This window comes from Ruditapes philippinarum, unplaced genomic scaffold (assembly GCF_026571515.1).
Source record: "Ruditapes philippinarum isolate M1 unplaced genomic scaffold, ASM2657151v2 ctg563_1_1_1_1, whole genome shotgun sequence".
In the NCBI taxonomy this organism is placed as follows: domain Eukaryota; kingdom Metazoa; phylum Mollusca; class Bivalvia; order Venerida; family Veneridae; genus Ruditapes; species Ruditapes philippinarum.
Genome location: NW_026855307.1, coordinates 142,311 through 156,631, shown reverse-complemented (window position 1 = coordinate 156,631; position 14,321 = coordinate 142,311).

Here is a 14,321-nt window from a genome sequence, read left to right as displayed (position 1 = left end):
TTTAGATGTGGCGTAGCACCACTTCGCGTTAAAAGATTACCTGAATCTGAATCTGTCCATTTTGCAAAGACTTTTACTTTTTTACATTTAGAAAAGGCAGTTATGTTAAATACAAATTTTGAATTACTTAATGATATTGATAAGTATCAATTTTTGTTTACCCACCCAGAAATGATACGTATATTAGCAAAAACCTGCTGTAATATATTGAAAATTCGGAATAACACTTTGTATAGTAGCAATGTTAACACAAAATAGACTTAAAATTATTGGTATGTCTTCAGTCAAATTTTAAATGATATTTTGATAAACTCTTAAATTTTTTTTACCTTTAAGTGAAAGTCGGATGTTTGTATATATAACTTTTGTAATTATTGTCTTTACAAACTGACTTGTTATGACATTTTTATCTCTTAACAAAATTGGACTGTATTTTATATCAGTTTAAATATGACATGCCATGTTTTAGCCTATATTGAGTTGCATTCTGTATTAACAATGTAAATTCTGCTAATTAGTCCACTCCATAATCAAAGATAGCCTCTAGACAAATAATATAATAAAGATGCACACTTTTTTTCCTTTTTTTTTCTGAAAACCTATACTCTTTTTTGCCTTTTAATAGTGAGCCTTTATTAAAGGTGTTGCTATTGGCAGATTTTACAGATGATATTATGTGATGTTTCAATATGCACTTTTTAATGTATACTGTATTTGCATATATATATGTATATATTTTATATAAACACATACATATGCCCATAACATAACAGAATATGGTTTTAATTGTAAAGTATGTAAATATCTTCAGTCTCTTGTAATTCTACTTAAAGAATGGCTATGTACAATTTTATGTATCTTTGATGTTGAAATATACGTAATTGTACACAGATGAGACTAAAATAAAATAGATAAATAAATATACAAGTAAATACCTTTTAAACAGATTTTTTTAATAATTAATTATTTTAGATTAGAGAGGGTATTTTATAACAGTCATTATAAGCTTACACTTAGTTTAGACCTGAACGTTCATTTTATTTTATTTTATTTTTTTTTAAGATTTTTAGTTTTTTTTTTTTTTTTGGGGGGGGGGGGCGATGGAGTTCAAAGCGCAGTAACAGCATTTAGCCATCAGTGCTCGTGGCGCTTATAGGGAGGAGTTGAGTTCAAAGCAAACCAACAGCAATGAGCCATACGTGCTTGCGGCGCTTTAATTGTTGTAGGACAGACATTGCAACATAAGTCGATCTACAAAAGAAAGGTAGCGGATCACCCTATAATTGCTATTATTCAATAAAAACTAGAACTGCCACTATAATGGCGTGAATACCCCCGCATACCACTTTCAAATGTGAAAATGTCAAAATCAATACATTGCGGACAGGACATTCTTTAGCAATTAAGAAGAAAAGCTTTTTTTTGTCAAGGTCCCTATGACCTTGACTTTTGACCCAGTGACCTCAAAATCAAACCTTATAGTCATGATCAACATCCATGCCAAATATGAAGACTGTGGGTCAAAGGAATCTTAAGTTAATGGGTGGACAAACTTTTTGAAGTCAAAGTCCCTATGACCTTGACCTTTGATCCAGTGACCTCAAAATCAAAAGGGGTCATCTACTAATCATAATCAACATCCATGCCAAATATGAAGACTGTGGGTCAAAGGAATCTAAAGTTATTGGGCAGACAAACTTTTTGATGTCCCTGTAACGTTGACCTTTGACCTGGTGACCTCAAAATCAATAGGGGTCATCTACTAATCATGACTAACCTCCATTCCAAATATGAAGACTGTGGGTCAAAGGAATCTTAAGTTATTGGGCGGACAAGCTTTAGGAAGTCAAGGCCCCTGTGACCTTGACCTTTGACCTCAAAGTCAATAGGGGTCATCTACTAATCATGACTAACCTCCATGCCAAATATGAAGACTGTGGGTCAAAGGAATCTTAAGTTATTGGGCGGACAAGCTTTTGGAAGTCAAGGCCCCTGTGACCTTGACCTTTGACCTGGTGACCTCAAAGTCAATAGGGGTCATCTACTAATCATGACTAACCTCCATGCCAAATATGAAGACTGTGGGTCAAAGGAATCTTAAGTTTTTGGGCGGACAAGTTTTTTAAAGTCATGGCCCCTATGACCTTGACCTTTGACCAGGTGACCTCAAGTCAATAGGGGTCATCTACTTATCATGACTAGCCTCCATGCCAAATATGAAGACTGTGGGTCAAAGGAATCTTAAGTTATTGGGCGGACAAGCTTTTTGAAGTCAAGGCCCCTGTGACCTTGACCTTTGACCTGGTGACCTCAAAATCAATAGGGGTCATTTACTAATCATGACTAACCTCCATGCCAAATATGACGACCGTAGGTCAAAGGAATCTAAAGTTATTGGGCGGACAAGCTTTTTGAAGTCAAGGCCCCTGTGACCTTGACCTTTGACCTAGTGACCTCAAAATCAATAGGGGTCATCTACTAATCATGACTAACCTCCATGCCAAATATGAAGACTAAGGGTCGAAGGAGTGTCTTAAGGAGTCTTAAGTTATTGGGCGGACAAGAAAAAACCGACGGACGGCCGGACGGCCGGACAGCCGGACGGCCGGACGGACAAGCTGATTCCAGTATACCCCCCTTACAACTTTGTTGTGCGGGGGTATAATAAAAAATGCTAGTGGAAGAGGGGTGGAAGAAAAGAAATTCAACGCAGGAGAGTGATGTTTACGTTAATACTGTCTCCACTCTCTAATTTCACGCAAAAAAAATTTATCGGGTCACAGTAAACTGCATCAAATGGGAACCGTTGAACAAGGTTAACAAAATAGAAGGGTAAATGGGTAGAACAGTTGGAGAATAAGCGAAGTTAATACACAAATTAAAATACACAAACGACTACACAATGAGAGAAAAGGTAAATAATATTAATACACGATTTCCTAAAACTTTTTATTCTGTAATATACATGTACTTCTACTTTTTAAGACAAATATTTGAATTATTAAGACAACAAATTTATAGATTATTGTTACAGCTTTTTGAATGTTATTCTTTACTTTCTTTACATAAAATTGGACATCAAAAATGGAATAATAGATCAATTACATAAACTTTCAACTGCTCAGAACGTGTATATCTCAGTATATTATTTTGTAACTTTATGTACGCTTTAAAGCAGAAAAGTTATCTAAAGAATATTATCTCAAGTGGTAATGATTCATCATGTATTGATGCACGTTAAGACACCACGTAGTTTGATTAAAGATAGTAACAGTACTAGTGTCAAAAATATCAATGTAGTTTAATCTTTTATGAGATAAATTACATTGAATTAGATCGATGCCGGTTATCATTTATTAATGGTTATAATCCACTTTTACAAAATAGTAAAAGCACCGAGCTTCTCTATAATGACCAATTGGGGACCAACAAACATTTAACTTAGTTATGTTACATATAATGTTTTGTATGTTTTATTCGTTATCATAATATGTAACGTTTATATGTTAATTTTATGTTCGTTATCGATAATAAATAATAAATTATTGTAAATTATTATTATCTGGACAAAACAATCTGTATAAAAGACTTTTATGTTCGTAATTGGTATTTTTCTCATTTTAATAACTAACACATAGCAGAATTGCCGCTGTCTGCGTCTGTCCGTCAATAATACAGTTTGAAAAAACAGAGTCATTAAAGGTCAAAATCTCCACGTACCAACATTTATAAAATAAAACTCCGTATGTTGTGTTATCCATAAATTTTAAATAACTATTATAAATACTTAGCACAAAGGAACAACATAATAACACAATGTCCTTAGTTCAACAACCAGTTCTCTGTCCTTAAGGTCAAATTCACACTAAATGGCCAAATATAAAAAATGTCCTGATATCTTGCCGGCTTCATAATTTTGCTGGTTTTATAAGCTGCCAATACAAATGACCGCAATATAACAACAGCAATATGCAAAAGGCAACAAGTAGGTCTTAATCCTCAAAGGTCATGGTCAGTCTAAGGTGTCAAATAAGATGGTAGTTTTCACTCCGGATCACGACAGTAAGCCACATTGAATTTAACAGAGCACAGTTCACCACCGCATCGTTCCTGGGCAGGCTGTCAAGCAGTTTACCAGTCCTATTAGCCTTCACTTTCGCAAGGAACTGATAACTTCATTCCAAAGCAGAGGTACAGTGCAAATGACTGTAGACAGGATTTCATAATCAATTATTACAAAAGTGACCTTATTACGTCACTGAATCGAACACGGATCGCCCGATTAACAGTCCAACGCTCTACATATTGAGCTAACCGGACGGTATATGGTGTCAAATATTTAAAAGTCGGCTTCATAACTTATTGATTAGATGGAAGTTTCTAAAATAACTTAGCAAAATGATCACCATTCTGACAGACCACAGCAACAAGGTCTCTGTACTCAGTGACAAGGTCACAAATAAAAGTTTTAATGTTAAAATGGTCATATTCAGTGTCCGCTTCATAACTGATGGGAAGTTTTAAAATTCTTTGTCACAAATGATTTTTAATATGTTACAATGTATTGATCGCATTATCCATGTCGCTCCCCCTAAGGCCATGGTCTATGTAGATGGTAAATATTCTAATACATAGCGCTTTTCACTATCAGGAAGGTTTTAAAATTTACTTGGACTAAATCATACAATACGGGCCAAATTTGATAGCAGATAATACATTGTTTCAGAAGAAAATTATTAAAATTTTAACACTCTCTACTAATGAAAAGTCATATTCTTACATATCATTTTGTTAATGATTTGAGATTTGAAATGTACATTTATTACCTCACGACTGAATTCGATGTGAGTCCAATCCAGATAAAACATCTGAGACAAAAAGTAACATTACAAATTAAATACGCATCCAACTCCTTGTAGACACACCGATCTTTCCTGATGAAAACATAAGATCACGTTAAATACAATTGTCTGAAGTGTCCTAATCGCTTCTAACTTTACACATATGTTTTGTTTATCATAATCATTTTTGTCACGTTTTATGCATCATTCCAACATTTAACCTTATTTACCTTTCATGAGTTGACAAAGAAATTGGAAGTCAATATCCTACTTTAAAAAAGAAAGAAAGAAAGAAAGAAAGAAATGCACATACCTTTATTTATTTACCTATTGATATCTTGATAAAATACTGACACACCAAATGTTCTTCGTAAATGAGCGACAGTCTGTCATAACGTTAATCTTATAATAAAAATTTTCGGAAAAACCCTCGATAAATTGTAAGTAACGAAGAAAGTCTTACGTAAGACGGTTTTTTAGTGGGACAAGTTTCGTCAGATTTTTGCATGGAAAATTTTTCATAAACTTGGAATACCGTTATTTAATGACAATCGCAACTTATAGTCAATATTATTGTATCGATCTCATTAAAGCTATTTGATTTCCTTGAGCAAGAAACTACACTGCTCGCTTAATTAGTTCCGGTTGGCCCCAGGGACAAATTCGAGAGTGTTTCAATAAGCTTATTGATTCTAACACAGTAGAACTAAAACAAAATCTTATACATGTTATAAACTAAATAAAATATTATGTTCGTGTAGATTAAATACTCAACTTATCAACTTCGTTGTAAAAAACATATCGTGCTCGACAAATGCTCGCAAAGTGTGATTTTATTCAACTCGTTCAACTGATTAAGTATTACATCACAATCATTCAATATTCTCTATATATGAAATAATCTTTATACATGATTATATATAAAAAGAAAAATTATTACATTACGTATTTACATATAAATAGAGGGCATTGAATGAGTGTAGGTTTAATGCTTAATTTATTGAACGAGTTAAATAAAATCATACTATACAAGCCTCCGGCGAGCATTTAACAAGTCAATGCTTCAGTAATGAATCTACATGACTATACTGTATAGAGCATGGTGTAAGATGAAATTTTATTTCATCGAGTGAGCTTCAAACACAGTATTATCACGAATTTAGTATACTATTTTTAAGTTCATGAGATGAAATAAAATAACATCTTACGACAAAAAAATATAAAAGAATTTTTTTATGCTTAAATACGAGTTTAAAAATGATATTTCTTCGATATTAGCTTGAATATCAAATCTGTTTTCCGCAGTGGTAGCCCTCAATATCAGACGTATTTCTTATAAATACATGAAGCAAGAAAATAAGTCCAAGAATAAACGGTAATGGTGATGATATTGTCTATTTTATACATAAAATTGATGATCGCTTATTTTGATAATAAAAACAAACAGTTTCAGAATAATAAAAGTTACACCATGGCTTATGTCCGTTATTTTTCGCGTAAGTTTATGTTAGAAATGTAAGCGACCAAATATAATGTGTTTGATTCAGAGGGATTTCATTTGGACTTGTTTGCGCATGCGTTGTAATGGCGGTGTAATTTTTTCTTCTCAGTAAATCGGATAATAAAAATTAATTTAACAGTCAAAACGGATATCTTTTAATTAACAATTTGAACTAGTGGTGGATTACAATGTGTGAAATAAGTTGGTGCTTTTTAGTTTTTGTCTGATGGGCAGAAAACGCAAAGACATCACTCCGAACGAAACGGACACTGGTGGTAAGAGACAAACAAAGAACAAGATGGCGACAAACAACCCTAAACAGCACATCGATTTACCCGTGCAGCCGGGACAAACTTCGCCAAGCAATCATGGTAATCAGTCATACTCTTTACCCCCAATATACCCGTATACGCCATCATACATGAATTTGAACTCTGGTTCGCCTGTGCATTTACAGCAAAACATTCCATATACACAAACAAGTCAACATAATGACATTCTTCAATGTATTCTGGAAAGGCTTGACAAAGTTGATCAAAAGTTAAACCAGTTAAATAGCATTCAAAGTTCAATAACGGACCTTACATCACGACTGAATAGCATGGAGTCGAAAATTAACGGTATTGAAAAAAGCCAAAAATTCATGAGTGACCAATACGACACACTTTCTGTCTGCACCAATGTTAATAAGAAGAATATTGAACATTTACAGTGTGAAGTTAAATCTTTGAAAAAACAAAATTCTGACATAAACAATGAAAATAGTAGCTTGAAGGAGTCAGTTATAGATCTTAAATGTCGCTCCATGCGTGACAATCTCTTGTTTTTTGGCATTCCGGAGGGCAGCTCGCAGATAAAAGCATTATCGTCTACTGGTGTGATTAACGAGTCCAATATCGAAGATCCTCGCCGGGACAGTAACATCGAATATCCCAAAACACATCAAGGGCCGCAAAAACCTGCATGGATGGGTCGAGGCAATTCAAGTGCTTATGACGCAGGCACTACCGATGTGTCGATGACGTCACACTTGACCAGTTCGGCAGTATCCAGTACTGAGAATTGTGTGTATAAGATTTTTGATTTCTGCGAAAAAGTATTACATATATCAGGAGCAAGTAGCAGAATTGAAATTGATAGAGCCCATAGAATTGGCAGCTTTGTCAAAGGGAAAATTCGACCTGTGGTTGTAAAATTTAAAAATACAGATTCAAAAATGCTTGTAAAAAATGCCTTGAAAAACATTAATTTTAAACAAAGTGATTATAACGTGTCAGAACAGTTTCCCCCAGAGGTCAAAGAAAGAAGAAAACAGTTAATTCCGGAACTTATTAAAGCGAGAAATCAAGGTAGAAAAGCGGCATTGGTGCGAGACAAACTATTTATCGATAGCCAGTTATTTAACCCCGACAGTTATGCACGGAACGTGTCTAGTGACTAGGATTTACGAGAAAAGTATGACCTCTCCATTATTTCATGGAACGTTGAGGGCCTTAAAAATTGTATTAAGGACGATGATTTTCTTAATTTTGTTGTTAACTTTGACATTATTTTTCTATGCGAAACTTGGCAAAAAGATAATGAGATATATCAAATAGATGAATTTGAATGTGTGAAAGTACCAAGGCCTGAAAGTTTGAAGTCAAAAAGGGGTCATGGAGGAATTTGTCTTTTTTACCGAAAACAATTTAAAGAGGGTATCTCAGTGATAGAAACAGATACTAGTGGAGTTATGTGGATTAAACTATGTAAAATGTTCTTTAAATTACAAACTGATATTTATTTATGCTGCTTGTACATACCACCTAGTAATTCCATATATTATACTTTACATGAAGAGGGTTTTTTTGAAGTCTTAGAAAAAGGTATTCGTAAATACTCTCAAATAGGTCAATTAGCCGTAATAGGTGATTTAAACTCAAGATGTGGTAGTAAATTAGACTACGTTCAAAGTAGTTCATATTTTGATAAATTTATTTCAACTATTGAACACAGTGATGATTGTGATAATAATCCTAACATTCCCCATAGATTTTCTATGGATACAGTTATCAATACACACGGGAACAGATTATTAGAATTATGTCAAAGTAGCAATATATGTATTATAAATGGTAGGGTCGGTGACGATGCTGGTATGTGGTAGTTATACGAACCTTTCACCGAACGGCAATAGCCTGATTGATTATGCATTATGCTCGCACGAGTTGTTCCCCCTTGTTTCAAACTTTATAGTTCACGATTTATACTCTATATCGACACATTGTCCTATTGAAATAGATATAACTGTTAATCCTTGTACAAATTTATGTTCTTGTAATAATAGTTGTTTTTATGATAAAATCGTATGGGATGAAAATAAAACTGATTGTTATAGATCTGCTATTTTATCAGAATTATGTAATATAGATAATATTGTAAGCAATATTGTATCGCAGGAAATCGGTGTTAATGATGGTGTATTTCAAATATCGAATATTCTTTACGACAAAGCATATAATATTTTTGGTAAGAAGTGTTCAATTGAAAAAAATAAGAAACATGAAAATAAAAGAAAATATAAAAGTCCCTGGTTTAACAATGACTGCGAGGTGGCACGGCGGGAGTTTAGAATAGCTAATCGATATTATAGGAAAAACAAATCTTCTGAAAACACAATGTTATTAAAAACTAAACGCAATTGTTATAAAATTTCAAAAAAAGAAAGCACGTGCAAAATACAATATAAATCAAAAGCAAAATCTACAATATTTAGCAAAACATCAACCAAAAAAATTTTGGAAAGAAATACGTAAAATAAAAAATAAAAAATCAACAGCGAGTGACATTAGCAAAGAGGAATTTTTTGAACATTTTAAAACCCTTTTTTCAGTAGACAATGTATTTAGCAATGATGAAACAGAGAGTAATTTGGCTGAGGCTTGTTTAGAAGAGAATGTTATTTTACAATTAGATAAAGAGTTTACTATCTCAGAAACTGAAAAAGCAATTTCATCATTAAAGTGCGGGAAAAGCGGAGGTGTTGATAATTTAACCCATTGCTTCATGAGCATTTTGTGAAAAATGGCTGTTTTCATTGAAAAGTCTCCCGTTACAAGTTCAAATTGCTATAATACTATAAAAACTGCTTCAACACTAATCAAACTTGGCACAAATGTTGACTGGACCATTGCCCTTGCAACAACATGCTCAGGCTTAAATTTTCTGTTACCATGGCAACGAGGGGACATCTCAAAATTGCCAAAAATCACTATTTTGCGTTGATTTTTTCCATCATAATTGATTTCAAAGTGCTGCAACTTCTCAATGGATTGAGATAGAGTCAAATGCTTTTCAGCGTTGGTTACTTGTTACCTTATGATCAATCTGAGGTCATTTATAGCCTCTCACAAGTCCAAAATTTTCTTGGCGATGAGGGGGACTCCGCCCCCCTTCAAACCCCCCAAACAGAAGGGGGCACATCCCCCTTCTGGCAACCCCCTGATGTATCTTTTGGTTGGGGGGCCGCGCCGAAAAACTGGTCACTTTTTTAAACAACATTTCTCAAACAAAAACAAGTGTTGGGGGCCTAAATAAGGCATTTTTTCACCATTTGAGACAACAAAAAGGGGGGGGGTGAAAAAGGCGTTAAAAGGCGTGTATATGAAGTAATGGGTTAACAGAAAATGATGAAAATACTTGAAATTACCCTAAATCGCGATTTTCCATGTTTAAACATGGCCTGTCATATAAATTTGAAGAAAAAATGTTTTGTAGATTTTTTTATTTTTTTTATTAACCCATTGCTTCATGAGCATTTTTGTGAAAAATGGCTGTTTTCATTGAAAAGTCTCCCGTTACAAGTTCAAATTGCTATAATACTATAAAAACTGCTTCAACACTAATCAAACTTGGCACAAATGTTGACTGGACCATTGCCCTTGCAACAACATGCTCAGGCTTAAATTTTCTGTTACCATGGCAACGAGGGGACATCTCAAAATTGCCAAAAATCACTATTTGCGTTGATTTTTTCCATCATAATTGATTTCAAAGTGCTGCAACTTCTCAATGGATTGAGATAGAGTCAAATGCTTTTCAGCGTTGGTTACACGTTACCTTATGATCAATCTGAGGTCATTTATAGCCTCTCACAAGTCCAAAATTTTCTTGGCGATGAGGGGGACTCGGCCCCCCTTCAAACCCCCCAAACAGAAGGGGGCACATCCCCCTTCTGGCAACCCCCTGATGTATCTTTTGGTTGGGGGCCGCGCCGAAAAACTGGTCACTTTTTTTAACAACATTTCTCAAACAAAAACAAGTGTTGGGAGCCTAAATAAGGCATTTTTTCACCATTTGAGACAACAAAAAGGGGGGGTGAAAAAGGCGTTAAAAGGCGTGTATATGAAGTAATGGGTTAATAAGTGAGTTTTTTTAGAGTGTAAAGATATAATAACACCAACCCTTTGTAAATTGTTCAATCATATGTATATAAATTGTGTTTATCCTGAAACCTGGACAAAAGGAATTATTGTTCCCGTGCCTAAAAAGGGAAACTCTAGTGATGTAAATAATTATAGAGGCATTACTTTAACTAGTGTTTTTTCAAAAATATTTTCAATTATGTTAGATTCTCGCCTACGAGGGTGGGCAGAAAGTAATAATTTGCTGTCCGACTATCAATTTGGTTTTCGTAAAGATAAAAGTACTATAGACTGTATTTTTGCTCTTAACTCAATTATAAATAAAGTAATAAAAAATGTAAATAAAACATTATATTGTGCATTTATTGATTTTCGTAAAGCTTTTGATGTTGTTTATAGGAATGGTATATGGTTAAAACTAATAAAGCACGGAGCGTCTTCTACAATTGTAAATATGTTAAAAGTCATGTATGAAAATGTTAAAACATGTGTAAGAGTAAATGGCTCCTTAAGTGAATTTTTCGATTGTAACACAGGCGTTAAACAAGGAGAACCATTATCTCCTCTGTTGTTTATATTTTTTATTAATGATATGTATGACTTTTTATACGATGACAATATAGATTTTTTCTCTATTGAAGATTTAAAATTATTTCTTTTATTGTTTGCTGATGATACTGTGTTGTTCTCATATACAAAAGAAGGATTACAAATATTATTAGACAAACTACATTTATATTGTCAAAACTGGGGAATAACTGTTAACCCCGACACAAGTCAGTTGTAATGATATGTAAAAAGGGCAATAGGCCTTCAAATGATGTTTTTCTTTACGATAATAAAATTCTTAATATTGTTAAAAACTTTGTATACTTGGGTGTAACAATTTCCTCAAACGGTAGCTTTAATCAAGCACAAAAATGTTTATCTGAGCAAGCCTTCAAGGCTTTATATGCACTCAACTCGCTTTTTGATAACTTGTCATTGAATGTTTCTGAAAAAATTAAACTGTTTGATTCTATGATAATGGGTATTCTTAACTATGGGTCTGAAATATGGGGCTTTCATAATTCACCAGATAGTGAGCGAGTTCATAAAAAGTTTATAAAGCAAGTTTTAGGTGTTAGACAACAAACATGTAATGCTACCGTATATGGTGAATTAGGTAGAGTTCCCCTTCTTGTTTTACGTAAGATTAGTATTGTAAAGTTTTGGTTTAGAACTGCTAAGAATCCAGATTCATTTTTGTATAAACTTATGATGATGACAGATAATAACAATCAGTTTGTTAATAAATGGACCAATGATGTAAAATGTCTCCTTCAAGACTTAGGCTTTTCTTACTTATTTGATAACCCACATTCTATTTTTCTTAAGTCTATTATCCGACGTATATATGATCAATATTATCAACAATGGTTTTCTGAAATTAATACTAGTAATTTTAGCAAACTTGATACGTATAGTTTAATTAAAAGCACGTTTGGAAAAGAGAAGTATCTTGATTGTGTAATAAATAATAAATATAGAATAGCCCTTTCACGTTTTAGATGTTCTGCTCATAAATTAATGATTGAAGAAGGAAGATTTAGAAATATTGAAAGAAATCAACGATTTTGTTTAAAATGCAAAATGAATGTAGTGGAAACGGAATATCATTTTTTACTTGCTTGTCCGTATTACATTGATCTACGAAGAGAATGTTTACCTAAATACTACTGCTCTTGGCCAAATGTACACAAATTTAAAATGTTAATGAATAACTCACAACAGAATGTTATAAAGAAATTATCTCAATTTATTTACTATGCAACTTTAGCTAGAGAAACAACTGGTAGCTAATTCCAACTAATTTCAAACATTAATTATAATAGTCTTAATATTTATTTCATGACTGTGATATTATATATGTAATATTACTTTTCTCGTATTTAGATCTTTTATGCATTTGTTAATATGTTAATATGTATGTATACACGCCATTATTGTTTATGGCAATAGACATTATGTTTGTGCCTTAATAAAATCTTGAATAATCTTGAATCTTGTTAATATTACATACATTCATAAGAAAGGAAGCTGATTTGAGGCTTGTTACAGACTATAAATAATTGTTGACATACGAGATAACATTCTAGAAGCCACCGGAAATTTGGAAAACATGGAATTTTTTTTATACAATTGAGGTACCACATGGGAAAAATCTTTAAAAAGTAGTACCATTATGACAAATTGTGAAATTATATTTTTATAATTTTCACTGTGAAATTATCAAATATAATTTACACGGATAAATCAGTAATCCACTCAAAAGCATAAAAGAAAACATTCTATTTATCATACTGTAACGCTATGTTTGTTCAATCAAATTACGTCACGTCAAAGTGTTATTACAGTTGTGTAATATCGTTTTTATTAAATGGCTTTATTACACTCCAGCGCCGTAGTTTGAATTGAATATAAATACTGATATGGTTTCACACTTGCACAGTTAAAGTTTATAAATATCTTGTTCATTACAGAAACAGTTGTCATTCAATGCTCTTGAAATATTGTGCACATACTAAAACATGATGATACATTGTGCTGGACAAAGTCGTTACAGAAATGGAATACACCAAACTATTGAAGACAAGCTCATATCACTAGTGTAAGAAATAGGAAAAAAATAAGATTATCATTCTGATAATTGCAATTTGATTTTCGTCATTAATATCTTACAAATTATAAAGTTTAAATTTGACTTTTCAAATAACTCTCATAAAATTCTGATAAAAATAATTTTGTTGATATGAATAAGACACTAACACTTTTGAAACAGTATACAGAACTTGATATAATTCATGGAAACATAAACATTATTTATTGCACATTTTAAAGGAGATTAACCAAATGATGGAAACCGTTCGTAAAACTGAAAAAACCTACAGATCACCAAATGAAATTCCCCTCAAAAATAGAATTGTTAAAACATGGAATATACTTCCTGGTGATAAAGTTATGTCCAGGAATGATAATAAGATAAACACTGCCTGAAGAAAATTAGGTGATATTATATTGAATGATACGAATATCGAAATAGACGACAAAAGAATTTAGCGCACTGGGAATGTAGAATATAGTCCAAAAGTGAATTAAGAAGTCATCTTCATACAATACCTGCAAAGCACAATCAATATTTAAATCTGATATTTGGCACAAAACCAGCGGATAATGTAACATAGATATTTTTTTTGGAAATCCAGAGGAAAATAAAGTATACTAATAATACTATGATTAAAATGTTCAGTTTTAAAATGCCACTGGCATAATATTATAATTATTATGATTGTCAACAGCCAGTCAAATGTCATTGTAATTTCGATTTGTAAAAACTAGAAAAACCGGATAGCGAATACCATATAGCAGTCTAATATTGAATGAATATGAAATAAACATTTTATGACAAAATTGATGGAATCACTTTAACAATATCTTAATATCTAAACAAGACATGTGTTTATCTATCGGATAGTTAGAACGGCCCTCCAGCACCGGTTTGAAAAGTCCTTATATCGTCTGATCAACATGACGTCT